This window comes from Ranitomeya variabilis, chromosome 3 (genome assembly GCF_051348905.1).
Source record: "Ranitomeya variabilis isolate aRanVar5 chromosome 3, aRanVar5.hap1, whole genome shotgun sequence".
Classification (NCBI taxonomy): domain Eukaryota; kingdom Metazoa; phylum Chordata; class Amphibia; order Anura; family Dendrobatidae; genus Ranitomeya; species Ranitomeya variabilis.
The window spans coordinates 125,075,423-125,085,266 of record NC_135234.1 but is presented as its reverse complement, the minus strand read 5'-3'; positions in this window follow the sequence as shown (position 1 = coordinate 125,085,266).

Here is a 9,844-nt window from a genome sequence, read left to right as displayed (position 1 = left end):
CCCGCGCAATTTTCTCTGCCAGAGTGGTAAAGCCAGTGACTGAGGGCAGATATTAATAGCCAGGAGAGGGTCCATGGTTATTGGCCCCCCTGTGGCTACAAACATCTGCCCCCAGCCACCCCAGAAAAGGCACATCTGGAAGATGCGCCTATTCTGGCACTTGGCCACTCTCTTCCCACTCCCGTGTAGCAGTGGGATATGGGGTAATGAAGGGTTAATGTCACCTTGCTATTGTAAGGTGACATTAAGCCAGATTAATAATGGAGAGGTGTCAATTATGACACCTATCCATTATTAATCCAATTGTTTGAAAGGGTTAAAAAACACACACACACATGATTTAAAAGTATTTTAATGTAAGAAACAAACAGGTTGTTTTAGTATTTTATTGTTATCCTGTCGGGTTTAGGCAGGAGAAATGAAAAGCCGGCAATTGAATTACCGGCTTGCCACTAACACCGCTGCGTATTTCTCGCAAGTCACACTGCTGGTCCGTGTGGAATCCGTATTTTTCTCGCCCCCATAGACTTTCATTGGCGATTTTTTTTGCGCAATACGCTGACAAACGCAGCATGCTGCGATTTTGTACGGCCGTAGAAAGCCGTATATTACAGATCCGTAATATACGGCTGATAGGACTAGACCCATTGAGAATCATTGTGCCGTATGTAATGCGAGTTTTACGGACGTAGTTTTTGCGCTCTTACGTCCGTAAAACACGCATGTGTGACGCCGGCCTTAATGTGAGTGAGTGATATAAATAATAAAGAAGCAGCATGATGTAGGGGAAGAGAACCTGATTCCAGCAATGTGCCACATAGTTTACTGGGTGGAGCAGTAGGTGGGGTTATACAAAGTAGTTGACCAGGATGCATGAGACACCCAGTCCTGTAGTTATAATCTCCAACTGATAATGCATGGATTTTATTGAAACAGAAACACACAGCCTAGTAAGTAACACACCATTGGAATCAGGGTTTCTGCCCCTACATCATACTGCTGTTACATATAGCAAATACCTGTTGACAGATTCCATTTAATTTAAACACCTGCTGTTCTGAAAATATGGCAATATCACACTGAATCTCATCACCAACAGTAAGTAGTCTTCCTCATGACCTGTACTATAAGGCTGCCGTCACACTAGCAGTATTTGGTCAGTATTTTACATCAGTATTTGTAAGCCAAAACCAGGAGTGGGTGATAAATACAGAAGTGGTGCATATGTTTCTGTTATACTTTTCCTCTAATTGTTCCACTCCTGGTTTTGGCTTACAAATACTGATGTAAAATACTGACCAAATACTGCTAGTGTGAATGTGGCCTTACACTTAGGAAAGTCATCCAGACCCCTTTTGAATTTTTTTAGCGAATTCACTATGACAGATTTCTCTGGCAGAGAGTTCCATAGTCTCACTGCTGTATAGTAAGGCGCCCCCTTCTGTACTGATGTGAAAAACTCATGAAGGTACAATATTTCAGGACTACACCCAGTAGGATAGGGGATAACTTGCTGATTGCTGGGGCTCTGACCACTGAGACCAGCAGCGATAACGAGTGTGAAGCTCTGAAACATCGAGAATAAGGCCGTCCTGAATATAGCAGAGGTGTACATGCTTCGCCTCCACTCCATTTGTTGTCAATCGGACGTCCGGAAATGCCTGAACGCTGCTATGGATAGGTGTTAACTTGTTTTTTGGTGAGAATAATCCTTTATATTTAGGATTCTCAACAACTAAATAGCACAACTGAATGTGATAACTTTATTATACATATTTGTCTTGTGTTATATGTATGTAATCTAGCTCACAGAGAAAACCCCAATTGCTCTACACAAATGTTAACTTTATTAATAAAAATACCGGTGCACAAGACAATACCATCACCAAGAAACCAAAAATATATACTAAAATAGAAAAGGCCAAGGGTGGTGCCTGGCCCTGCTCTAGGCCGCAGCAACCCTACCTGACTGCGGGGAACAGGAATAATGACAATCAAGATAAGGGGCCAATGATTGTAAAGACCCTACTCTGTAAATTATGGGCCAAAATGTAAACAGGAAATTGGGGGAGCTTACTAAATAGCATCACAGTTATGCAAATATGTAGACATAAATGTTCAGAACAAAGTATAAATTATAAACCACAATGGAGCCCACCCCCATAGGCTCCTCACAGTATCGCTCACCCAAATAGATCCTCTAAAGTTAGAGTTCAAAGAGAAATCTCATTTCACCTCCATATTCCCCATAATGACATTGACCCATATTACATGTATATGCAAGAACTCGACACGTTTCTGCAGCGCCCCAGAGTTCTGGTCGTTGCAGTAATGTCGTTCTTCCACCAGGGGGAGTGATGTTACATCTGAAGGCAATAAAGGAGATCTCTTCACCAGGTAAACACAACGCATGCAACATGTTCACACTCCAGACCAGAAGGGGGAGCTCTAAGCCTGTTTAAGGTGAACTCCCCCATATAACATCCTGATCTGGAGGGAAATGGAGTTCAGAGTTCAGTTCCTGTCAGGAAGACAGAGGAAGAGGAGCTCTGTGGCATGGAGTGCTGCAACTCCTGGAAGAAGACACTAAAGTGAGCATATTGCAGAGAGTGTGCAGGAAAGCAGAGCACAGGAGAGGAATATCAGAGGGAGATCAGCCAGGAACAAGCTACTTCTTTCTGAGGCGCAGGATCCCGTAGCCAGAATACCGAGCGAGTAAGGATCTCTATGCTTTACTTCAGAGACTGGCAGGACAGATAATTCCACGTTACCTGCCCGACCTATACCCAGGAGGCACGGTGGCAACTTGTGGGGGCTGGGGCGTGCTAGAGTCCCTGTAAAAAGCCTCAGGCCATCAGTCATACGGGTTTGTCCTATCCATTCCATCTGGGGGACAGAGAGAAAGAGAAATAACATCTAGAACACCAACATCAGTTGTGAGGACCTGACCGAGAAGCTCAGCAGGGAGGTACTACAACATCCAGTCGCTAGGAAGGCTACTGATTTCCACCTGGATAAGGGGACTCTGGATTTGCCTTCAGACCGGCCGGACTCTGCCTGCCCTGTGGTCCGTACCCTGGACTGTGGATGCTGAAGCCTTCAGTAAAGGTAAAGAGACTGCAACCTTGTGTCCTCGTTATTCACTGCGCCTTACATCATCCACCATCCACCATCTACACTCTGGGAAGCCCTGGGGATATACTTCACCTGTGGGAAGGTATACCATCTAGCTGCCATCACATCACCCCAGCGGACCCCTAAGCAGCGTCGGTCACCCTGATCGAATACCACAGGTGGCGTCACGAACATTATCCCTTTAAAGACCTTTCCCCCATTTATAATGGACGTCCCTAGGGCCACGGACCGCGTCAGCCACGGTGACGTCCCTATTGAGAACCGAAGGGCCCGGCTCCAAGTAACCCCTAGCCCTTGGGGGCGCTCCAAATCTTTTTGGCGTCACAAACAGGATCTACTTAAGCCTGAAAGTCGGGTCATGTGCGCCTAAGAACTGTGCCAGAACTGTATTTGAACTGTGATTTGCTTAAAGACTGGGCATTGCCATTTGCCACCAAAATTCCCGCCAAAACTGTCGCCATTACAGCGCCACGAGGAGCGCAGGAGAAGAAGGGGGGCGTGCCAATATGGGAGGTGACTACCAAAGCGGCGCCAGGAATGACGACCGCCCCCTCCGACTACTGCTACGAGATGACGACGTGCCCAGCGCCCAAGGCGTTCCGCCCCCAGAAAATGGAGGAGCAGCGTGCGTGTGCTACTGAAGGTCCAGGAGCAGAGATGGTGACCAGCAGGTACCTGAACGACGACAAAGTGACCCAGGACCATCTCAAGCGACTGGAGGCGAATCTGAACTTGCCGCTGCTGGAGGATCCGGACTCCTTGCATCCTTGGATCCGCAGGTGGAGGAGCCGAGCCATCAACTCCCAGACGCAGAACCGATGATAGTGAAGAAATGGAAGTCGGAGCTGTGCAGGAAGATCACACCGGAAGAATTGCGGTCCGGGCAGCAGCAGACTCTAGCGTCCTCATCAGCGGAGCGGATCGACATCGGTGGAACCACATCAGATGCAGGTACAGAAAACGCCCCTGCGCCACCGACCGATCCTGCTCCAGTGACCGCTCCTCGCCCAGACTGTGACCGACCACCAGCTGCTGCTCCAGTCCCAGCGACTTCCTGCGCCACTGACGAGACACCATTCCCACGCCTGGAAGGCGAGGGTATATCAGTGGACGTGAGCCCGGAAGGGGTGATCTTTCGCTGGGACGCACCAAGAGAGGGAGCAAGCAGTTCCTATATTGCCATACTCACCTGGGAGGAGTACAAACAATGCTTACTCGCGCACTGGAAAGACCAAAAGGAGAGGGAGTCGAATGCTCAGTGTGAAGGGCAGAGTCATAAAACCAAACGCTGTAATAGGAGTCCGGCAAAGCGAGGGATAGTTGTAGCCTTTCACCCGACAAGGGGTTGGGACTTCATTCAGGAGCCGGGACTGCAGACAGAAGTCTATGTAACCCGCCGCGATGTGGAGCTCCATTGCCGGGAAGGTCATTCTGACCGAGAATTATGGAGAGGGGATCACGTAACATACAATCGCCACTGGAGTGCGAAGGGTTGGTACGCTAAGAACGTTAAACGGTGTGAACCTGCAGCAGCGCCATCTGCTGCCACGACTAAATGTGTGCATAACTACCACTATTAGACCTGCTGCTGTGGCCAATGCCAAAGCTAGTACTTGTTTTACTTTAATTACTTACTAATTATTCCTTATTTTCATTTTTTATTCTTTATTTTTTATATTTTTATATATAACCATTTTCTTGTATGTAAGTAATATACATATGGATGCACTGGCCACTTTATGCACCAAAATTAATACACGGCTCACTTTTATTAATAATATGGTATATTAATATCATCTTTATCCATTTTTGTGTTTTACAGAATTATCCACATTATATGTATATTTTTCTAATACCCTTTTAGAACGATTTTTTAATGCACGTATATAATGTGCAATGCGTGTGTATATATAGAATGCACGGGTCACTTTATGCATAATGTTCTATATCAGCAATTTCTCTCGTTATTTATAAATGTATATTGTTTAATGGTTAATTTGGCATCACTTTTTATGTTTGTTCTTCATATATAGCCCAAACTTCGTATATATAGAATATGGGATATCTATATAAGTCTCTGGATGTTTTTTGCACTTCGTATAATGGCGCACTTTTTTTCTTTGTGTCCTCATCTTGATTGGCCCCTTGCTCAACACATCTTTATGAGTACGCTGCGTGCGATATATTTAATCTGTGCGCATGTTTACCTTTTTACATGCTGTGGAGTCAGATCCGGAACGATTTTTCTATCTGCCGTGCACCATGCATACACATAAACTTCCTGTTTCTGCGGTCGCTGTGGAGACGCGTCTCAGTTGGCGTCCGGCCCGCCCCCTGCTCTGACGCGTCGGGCAGAGGAGGCGCGGTCGGGCGTCACGTGATGCCGATCAGCAGCGGCGGCACACAGGAGTGTTCGTACAGACGCCGCCATTAAACCGCCACCAATCCGAGTCAAACCCTCTCTATTTAAACATTTGGAAATAGACACAGCACATGCACTCTTCCCCGGACGAAGCATTACGCGAAACGCGCGTCGGGACGTTGCCACCACCGTGAGGTAATAATCCAGGCTGCTACTTAACATGGGTCATGTTTTGTTTTTAGTGCATGTGGAATCTGGCTATTGGTAGGTTATAACCACCACTATTTTCCATTTGGCCATACATCTTTTGCTCAAAAACCATTTGGTTTCTATATAGACATAGGCGTTAGTATCATAGATGTTGGTACCATAGACATTATTAATATATGCTCGCATCTTCCATTAGTATGCGTTGCTATAAGCATGATCCTCTTCCACATGCCCATTTAAATCATCTTTTGGCATCATAACAACATGCCTGGTGTATATACATCTTTTTTTCACTTTTTTCATCTCATTTTTATGCGCACTGTATGATCTGCATCTTTGCCTTGTATAACCATACCATAGTTATACTATATACCTTTTGGCTCTTTACATTTGTTTTGCGCATAATCATGTCATTTGAATAATATATTATACCATATTGATATGTTATTTTGCCTCATGGTGGTTACTTTTTTGTATAGTTTCTATCCCCATACTGTTATCAGATACTTTTAACATTTTTCTGTATTTATATGTACCCTTAATAAAATCTTGTTATTTTATGGTTATATTGCTTTTTTGTTGCTTTTTTGGATGAGTATATTATTTTGGAGCATTGCCACTAAACTAGGCAGATACCTTTTTCCTTTTGATGTTCCTGTAAATAGTTTGCACCTTCTTAAAGGTGCTCTCTACTGGTTTTACAAAGGAGGCTTTTACAGAGACTGCCTCTTAACAGAAACTGCTGTTAATTTTGCTGTAAAAATAACTTTGCCTTACAGACCTGAAGAAAAACCCGTTGGTGTGGCACAATTCCGGGTCAGGATTACACATCTTGTAGCCCACCCAAGACCAATGTTCGGGGGTTTGTCATGGGTCCCTCGCATCACGTCACCTTTAAATTGACTTGAATACTGATGATGTGATTGATGTGTTTACACTACCTCAGAAAAGACTTGGGTTTCCTCTTAAAGGGAATGTTGAAGTATTGCACTGTGCCAAAAAGTTAATATATTATAGGGTAATACAGTACGTAGCGATAGCAATAATGTTTATATAGTTGATAGTATGTAACTAAGAATAGGAAATGTTAAATGATGTACTTTGAATAAACTCGAGGTTTTACGCTAATAAATTGAAGGAAGATACAGTGAGCCCGTGGGGGTTGATAGATAGTCCTGCATGTGTAGAAGAATAAAGAAAATGTTGATTTGCACTTTGAGGTTTTATAGTATACCCTTAGAGGGTACTTGCACTTAGTAGATAGTATACCTGTACGGGTAATTGTATTTTATAGTTAGAAAGCGCATCTGTTGTTGGTCATCTATAGAAGTAAGCTGGCAATGTAAATATGTTCTTGTTTGTAACGTTTTCAAGTGTTCTCACCTCCCATGAAGGGAAGCACAGTTAAATTAATTTGTTTTATAGCATTTCAAAAACTTTTGCATGTCTTTTGCTAATGTATTGTTGTTTTCTCTTCCCAGTCTGGGAGTACTGGATTTATAGGAGGGGGGGGGGAGTAGAGCGTATATATTTTAGTATATATTTTTGGTTTCTTGGTGATGGTATTGTGTTGTGCACCCGTATTTTTATTACTAAAGTTTTTATAGAGCAATTGGGGTTTTCTTTGTGAGCTAGATTACACACATATAACGCAAGACAAATATGTAAAATAAAGTTATCACATTCAGTTGTGCTATTTAGTTGTTGGCAATCCTAAATATAAAGGATTATTCCCCCAAAAAACAAGTTAACACCTATCCATAGCAACGTTCAGGCATTTCCGGTATTTTTATTAATAAAGATAACATTGTTATAGAGCAATTGGGGTTTTCTCTGTGAGCTGGCTGATCAATTTTACTCCATCAATATCTGTTTACTGTGAATGTGTGTAATCTAAATGGACTATTGTTAAATGGCAGGTTTGTGATACATGTGTGCCACCTAGTGGGCGAAAGAGTTATTACTATAGATACAATTGACAAGGAATAATTATTCCTATACAGTATATATTATAATAATGATAATGATAATAATGTTTTTATTTATATAGTGCCACCACTTTACAATTAAGTGGGGAATGTAAAACGCTTAATAAATCACGCCGATGAATAGATTTGCATGACCTGGTTCATCAGGCATGTAAGTAATCTGTGGCTGAGAGGCGGGAATCCTGAGAACTATTTCCTACTTGATGGCATCAACGGCTCTTCTTTTGATTAGTTGGGGCAGGACAGGGCATGGCGACTGTCGCTTGTCAAATTCATGATGCCACAAATCTTATTTCAGCAGGAATCGGAGTAGGATTTGTAGCAAGGTGCACACAAAGTATGTCTCTTCATTAATCAGGAGTATCTCATTCCAGCACACTCCTTAATCGAGGCTGGCATGAACAATGCAGGTCTTGATGTATCTGTATCTATCACAGGCATCACAGAATAATGCCTGATACCTGGGATAGGTCCAGAGTGTTATATGTAACAAACACTGCAGCTCTCCTCTAACAGCACTGTTATATCATTACATTATGAATGTCATTACAGAACAGGGAGAGGAGAGCTGCAGTGTCAGAGCAATGATGAAGATGACTGTGTGAGCAGTGTTTGTCACATATAACACCCTGGATCTATCTATGGCCCTGTGTGACACTGCCTTCTTAATACGCTCCCTTAACCCCCTTTTGGTTGAAGGGGAAATTAGTAGATTAGACGTCCTAAAGTTTAGAAGCAGTATCTCTGCAATGGGAAGGAGAAATAACAGGAAAAGTCCATTTTCTTTAACGCTTCAGCACTCATATCATAATGCAGCCAGTTTAATTTGCCAAAAGTGGTGAAAGGTTCTCTTTTATCTTTAGGACAGGTCATCAATATGAGATCAGTTGGTGTCAACACACACTGCCCCCAATTATTACCGATGTAACCAGCGAAGTGGAAAAGATCAGGTCTACACGAGTGATTGTGAGCTGATCTCGAGATCGGCGACTGCACAGTAAGCGTATCCACGCTGTTCCACTTCTTATATCTGGAGATGAGGAGGACTGCAGATCGTGGGGGGTGGACAGCTGGTCGGTGGGATGCGCTGTAATTGGAGAGGCGGGCCTTTAAGGCACATATCATCTTTAAATTCTATGCACAATTTTTGCTCTTAGTGTGCGCAGAGCACACACACACACACACACACACATATATATATATTATTTCCACCTTGTCTTCCTTCACCCTTTTGACTGTATTGTCATATTGTCATCTTGTCTGGTTTTATCACCCGCGTATTATTTTTTATTTTTTACTATTTTTTCCTATATTGCCCTTTGCACTTTTTTACATTTCACTTAGTGAATATTTATTGATATATTGCAATTATTGCAGGTAAATATATTAGTATATATATATATATATATCTTTGGACATGTTATATACGCACACTACAGCATAATTTCCTCTGATGTTTGTATATGATCTCATATGATCTTATATTTTATTGCACCTGTTTTTTGGCAGGCCTTTTTGCTTTTTACTTTTATTACATTTTATAATAACACGTATATATTTTTAAACAATGTTTAAGTTGTTAATGTTAGCTCCAAGTATGGGCACATTGTACTAGTGCTACCGTTTGCCAAATAATATGTAATAAAGGCATTTTTTACATTATTTTAGTATATCTGTATTATTGTATATTTATATCATTTATATATTATTTTTTTTAGATCCTACGATGGGTTTTATTATCTTCAGTGTCCCGAATGGTCCGCCATTCTCTTTTTTCTAGCAATCACAATTTCCTTTATTTGATTCTATTGATATTATAATTTTAATATTAATGTTTACTATTTAGCTGGGAAATAGGTTTGCTATGTTCTTCTTGCTGATCGGTGGGGTCGGATGGCTGATCGTGTTGCGGGCGGTGATTGGTGGGATTTTGGACAACTGATCGTGGGATGTTCGACAGCAGGTCGATGGGGGGCTGACAGCTGATTGGTGGGATGTTGGACAGCAGGTCGATGGGGGGCTGACAGCTGATCGGTGGGATGTTGGACAGCAGGTCAATGGGGGGGCTGACAGCTGATCGGTGGGATGTCGGACAGCTGATCGGTGGGATGTTGGATAGCTGGTCGGTGGGATGTCGGACAGCTGATCG